The sequence below is a fragment of the Microtus pennsylvanicus genome, chromosome 1, assembly GCF_037038515.1.
Source record: "Microtus pennsylvanicus isolate mMicPen1 chromosome 1, mMicPen1.hap1, whole genome shotgun sequence".
Classification (NCBI taxonomy): domain Eukaryota; kingdom Metazoa; phylum Chordata; class Mammalia; order Rodentia; family Cricetidae; genus Microtus; species Microtus pennsylvanicus.
The window spans coordinates 140,219,674-140,225,927 of record NC_134579.1 but is presented as its reverse complement, the minus strand read 5'-3'; positions in this window follow the sequence as shown (position 1 = coordinate 140,225,927).

Genomic DNA, 6,254 nt, shown 5'->3' with positions numbered 1-6,254 from the left:
TCTAATCTACATGGGAAGTAGAAAAAGACAAGGTCTCCTGAGTAAATTGCGAGCATGGGGACCTTGGGGGAGGATTGAAGGGGGAGAGGAGAAGCAGGGAGAGGAGCAGAGAAAAATGTAGAGCTCAATAAATATCAATTAAAAATGTATTAAAAAAAACACTGACCAAGGCACTGGAGAGATGGCTCAGTGCTTAGGAGCACTGGCTACTCTTCTAAAGGACCTAGGTTCAATTCCCAGCACCCATACAGCAGCTCTCAACCATGAGTAACTCCAGTTCCAAGGTGGTCTGATGCCCTCTTCTGGACTCAATGGGCACTGCACATATATGGAGCACAGACACAACATCCATATATAAATAAACAAATCTCAAAACCAACTCTGCCCATGAAAGGGTAAGGGCTGTACTTCATACACGTCACTGCTCATCATTGAGGGCAGTCAGGGCAGGGACTGAAGCCAAGACCGCGGAACAGCTCTCCTTAGCGGCTGTTTCTCGCAGAGGCTTGCTCAGTCTGCTGTATTTTATAACCCAGACCACCTGCTTGGGGTGGCACTGTCCACAGTAGGTGGACCCTCTGCCAACAACCAGCAATCAAGAGACTGCTACATGGACATGTCCACAGGCCGATCCAACACAGGCAACTCCTTATCGAGGTCCCCCCCCCCAAGAGTGTCAGCCAAGCTGGCAACCAAGCTCAGTCAACAGAGAAAACAAGCACACCTGGGGGGTGGGGTGCGGGAGCGGTGGGAACAAGGTAAGATGCCTCCAGACTGGGCAGCAGACACGCGGGAGTTCTTGACTCTATCATACCCTTGTGTAGGCTTCAAAATTATTTAGTGAAAAGAAAAAATGTTATCTCCAAACGCCAACTTCTCTGCTGCCAGAAGCTCTTGCTGTAAAGCCCAGGCTAGCCTTGAACTCAGGACCTTCCTACCTCAACTTCCCTGGGATTGAGGTTATAGGTGTGCACCACAATGCCTGGCTTTCTGCCAACCTTAAAGTTTATCTAGCTCTGTCCTTTCCCACATGCCATAAGGAGCATCATTCATCAAGTTAAGCAGGCCCCAGACCCTTGCTCAGGGTAGGTGTGGTAGTGTATGTCTGTCAACCCAGCTGGGTGGTCACAAGTTCAAGGCCAACCTGGGCTATGTAGTGAGTGAGAGGCCAACTGGGGTTAAGAGACTCTGTCTCCAAAGATTGCCCTGCATCAAAAGAACTATCTTTTTAAAAAAGATATTTCTTTATCTTTATGTGTAGCAAGTGCTAGCCTGTGTTTACCTATACCACATGCTTGCGGCTGTGGAGGCCAGAGGACATCAGATCTCCCAGAGCCGGAGCTACTGGGGGTTCTGAGCTGTCTGATAGGGGTGCTGGGAACTGAACCAGGTCCTGGAAAGAGCAGTTGGATCTTAGCCACTAAGCCATTTCTCTGGCCCCTCAAAAAGAACTTTTTAAACATCGTGGTGTTTTTAGTATATGCACACAAGTACAGAAGGCTGACTAACTCGTGCTGCCAAACACGCGCACTACCTCAGCACCTATACTCTTGTCATGAGAACCCTAAAGTTTCCCTCAGCAAACTCCACGCATTCCCCGGGTGGTTATCATCTGGAGTCATCATGTTGCCCGATGGATCCCTAAGATAACTGTCTGTCACCCTGAGTCATACTTCCTCTCACTCCAGCTTAACCCTCTGCTCAACTTTCCAAGTTCCCTGTCAATCAGCTCCTCTACCTTCCCAAGTCATCTCGGGGCATCTTGCCTAGACAGGTCCTGCGGCTTCCACGTGCCCTGCTTGCACTTGACAGCACTGCAGGCCTTTCTCCTCAAAGCACCCAGAGAGTCCTGTAGAAAGCGCAGTGCATTCTGGTGTCGTCCCCCCGCCCCCCGCCCCTGCCACCAGTCCTGACTCACATGTGTCTTTCACCTTAACCTCCAGGCAACCACCATTGTGAAGTTTGGGGGCACTAGGGAAATATTTTATTATTAATAACAATAACGCATCAGAACATGCTAGGCCTTGTATGTAGTCCTCCAACCATTTCTTATTGCACTTGAAGTTATAAATCCATACATGACTTAGGAAGACAGTACCTCTGGGTGTAGGCCATCTTGGGCTCTTTCCACAAGCATCATGACCTGAGCTCTCCCGAGAACCCACGGGCGGGAGGAGGAAAATGATTCCTGACATGTGTACCATGGTTCACACATTCACACCCTACCCCCTACTCCACGTCTCCCTACTCCATGTCCACATGATAAATAAACAAATGTGAGAAATTTTGAAAAACAAACCAACCTGTGCCTCCATTCCTAAGTGCTCCTGGCCCCGCTTTCTTCTTGCCGCTTTGTTGGCCCCTCTGGCCATCTCCATGGCTTGTCCCATCCCAACTTTCAGGGACAGGTCATAGGTGAAGGCCACCTTGGTCGGCAATGGCCAGTGATGTCATCAAGTACGCCAATGCAATGCAGCCCCATATAGAATCCAAAGGGAGAGGATGGCAAGATGACAGAGTAGGTAAAGGCCCTTGCTGCCATGCCTGAGGGTCTGAGTTCAATCCCCAGGCCCCACATGTTGAAAGATGAGAACCCAAATGCTGTCCTCTGACCTCCCCACATACACTAGAAATAAATGTAACAAAAATAAATTTAAATTCCAGCACCGAGGAGGCTGAGGTAGGAGTATTGGCCTGAGTTTGAGGCCAGTCTGGGTTACATAGTGAGGCACTGTCTCAAAAAAACAACAAAACAAAACAGAAAGCCAAGCTTTCTGGCCATGCCCCTAGAGATGTGGCAGCCCCTGTCCCCCTCTCACACCAACTCTACGACACACTTCATCCTTCCTAAGAGCTAGCACTCAGCATTCCCTGACTTCTACGGGAATGGGACACCTGAGGCTTGTGTCTGGTGCGTGGGGGACAGTATTAGGGGCAGAGCCCCATCTGTGAGGTGCTGCTGCCAGCAAATGACCTTGTGGGACCCTAGCTAGAGGACACCCAGTTCATGCTGCTTTGCATGCTGGGGAACCCCCTCGCCCACACCTGCAGTCAGAGAGAGTTGGGGGAGGGCAGACTGAGTTTGTTTCTTCCTGTCCCAGCTCCACTCCACCTCTTGGGGGCTTCTGAACCTCCCTGAAGACTCACTTCCTTGCCCTTTAATGCCTTCGCTCAAGCACCACCCCCTATAGTAACTTTCTGGGGCTCTGCCACACCCTATGACTTTTAAAACTCTCAATCCCCTTGTCTTTTTCTTAGAGTTTTATTTTCTTTGTAAAACTAATACATAAAAATTGAATGTGTATGGTGGACAATGGATTTTATTACGTTTGTCTCAGATGTAAGTGTGTCTATGCATGTGCACGTGTGTGTGGCACGCACACACATGGAAGGCAGCGGACAACTTTTAGAACGCCATTCTCTTTATCATGTGGGTGCTGAGGATGGAACTCAGGTCATCAGGTCCAGCAGCAGGAACCTTTACCAACTGAACTATCTCGTCAGCCCACACACAATGTTTTGGTATAAACGTATGTAGGCCACAACTACAGCACACTCAATTGTGAAGTGTTCCAACTGTCCAGTTGCAAGGATTAAGTCTCCTTTCTTGATTCTTTCAGAGGTGCCCCCCGGCCAAACATGGTGGCACATGCCTATGGTCCTCAGGAGGTGGAGGCAGGAGGATCAGGGGTTTAAAGCCAGCCTGGGCTACCCAAAACTCAGGACAAGCTCATGGCCCTCACTAAGCTTTTGGCAAGGATTATATTCCTTTGTTCCGGTTTAGCATTTTTAACTCCAAAAAGCCGCACACAAATGACTAAGATGTTAGCCCCTAAATAATAATCCTTCCTTGGATTTACAGAACTCAGAAGAACCCGCTGACCTTCAGATGACATCAGAGGGCCCTTCAGTTCAGTGGTGGATTAACACAAACTTTGCAAACTGCTCCACAGTTTAGCTTAAAAACAAACAAACAAGGTCATAAGACCTTTGAAAGAGTAGAGAGGAAGTAAATGCCCCCTTCCTCCCCCCTCGCGCTCCCAGAAGTCCAAGCCCACTTTGAGCTTCTACAAGAAAAAGGAGACGTTCTGGGGATGGAAATCTAGCCCAGCATGCAGCCTTCCTACCCAAATGTCTCCCCACAACTCTGTTTCCTCTTCAGAAAAGTGTGGGTGTGAGGGTGCCCATCTTTAATCCCAGAAACCCGGAGACACAGGCAGGCGGATCTCTGTGAGCTGGAGGCTAGCCAGGTCTACATAGGGAATTCCAGGACAGACGGGGCATCATGGTGACACTGTCTCCAAAAAAAAAAAGAAAGAAAAGAAAAGAAAAGAAAAGAAAAGAAAAGAAAAGAAAAAGAAAGAAAGAAAGAAAGAAAAGGAAAAAAAAAGAGTTCGCCAAGACAGGAGTCTGGAAGCAGGACTCCCTCAAATGCAAGACCAGTAAGAAACTTGACTCCCCCTCTCTTTTATCTCCTGAATGTCTGCCTCTTCTGGAGCCCCTGGACCTGGATCTGGAGCCTGACAGCTGCTGACTATTGACATCTGCCTGACCTCGTACACTCAGTGGGATTATTGCTGAGAACACATGAGCCTGTTTTTCAGAGCTTTCACATGGAGGGTTTACTGCTCGTAACTATAGTCACAATGTCAGACATACGACGGGCCTGTGTGTGGAAGCGGGGTGCATGCACGTGAGTGTGGACCCACATATCTGTGCACACGCCCATGGAGGCCATTGAGTGTCTTCTTTCATTGTTCTCTACCTTACTGCCGTGAGACAGGGTCTCTCACTGAAACGGAAGCTCAGTTGACAGCACCCAGGAGCTGTTTGCATTCACCCCATGATGAACGCTGAAACTCCATTCCCAGTGGATCCGATGCCCTCTCCTGACCTCCATGGGAACCAAGCACACACATGGTGGGTGCACTTACACACATGCAGGTAAAACACTCATACACACAAAATAATTAAATACTAATTAAAAAGAATCCTGCCACATGCATGTATACACAGCAATACGTGTTTATAGAAGGAAGGCTCAGGATGCGTGTGTAGGCATCAACAGAAAGCTGAACAGCCTGAGCGGTTGCTAACGTGAGAACTCTCTGTGGCGGACTGTGCGGCTGACTCTCCCTGGGCGAGTCAACCTTGGCTCGGTAGCTGGGCTCTGATACTCCCTAACCATGGGGCCTTCGAGTTCAGCTTCCACTTTCCTGTCAATAAGGGAGGGAGCTGTCCCGAGAGAAGTCAGGGGAGGCACAGCCTGGTACACAGTGGCCCAAGGTCAATGCTTAGCCTCTCCCTGCCCATTTGGTGGTGTGTGCACAGATGAGTGCACTCACTCCGCCTGAGTGAACATGGAGGCCAGAGTTTGATGTCAGTGACGTCTATGTTTTGTTTTTATGTGTATGAGTGTTTTGCTGCATGTATGTCTGTGCACCGCATCCATGCTGTGCCCGTGGAAGCCAGAAGAGGCCTATTTTTGGAGTGAGTTCATGGGCAATTTAAGACTTGGTCTCAAAAAAATAAAATCTGGCCTGGAAAGATGGCTCTGCAGTCAACAGCACTGGCTGCTCTTGTAGAGGGCAGGGGTTCAATTCCCAGCACCTTTGTGGTGGCTCAAAACCTTCTGTTACTCTGGTTCCAGGAATCCAATGCCCTCTTCTGGTCTCTGACAGCACCAGGCATACGCATGGTGCTCAAACATACTTACAGGCAAAGCACTCATACACATAAAAAAGAAATCTTTAAAAAATATAAGCAGAGAGCTGGGTTGTAGCTGAGTGGTAGAATGCTTAAGTTCAGTCCCCAATATCCAATCTCAAATATATGTATGCTAAAACTCAGGGATCGGTGAGCCGGCTTGCTGCCAAACCTGGGCCCTCAGTCGGATCTGTGGGACCCATGTGATGGAAAGAGAGTACTGACTTCTGCAAGTCACCCTCTGCCTCCATGTGTACGTGCACACCCATGCACACACAATAAATGTTACAAAATAGACAAGCCTTTAATTCAAGCCTCATCCTAACCCCCAGAGGCCACACATCCTTCTTAAAGCTCCAGTGACTGCAGAAGCATTGAGCTCTTTATGAACAGCTCTCCAACAGCCATGCCCTGCAGGCCACCTTCAGCCAGTAAACCTGTGCTTTCTGTCGCCAAGCTTTAATTACAAAACTCCTTCGGAGGCTGGGGATGTGATCCAGGCGGCAGAGTGCTTATCTAGGATGCATGAAGCTCTAGGTCAATCCCCA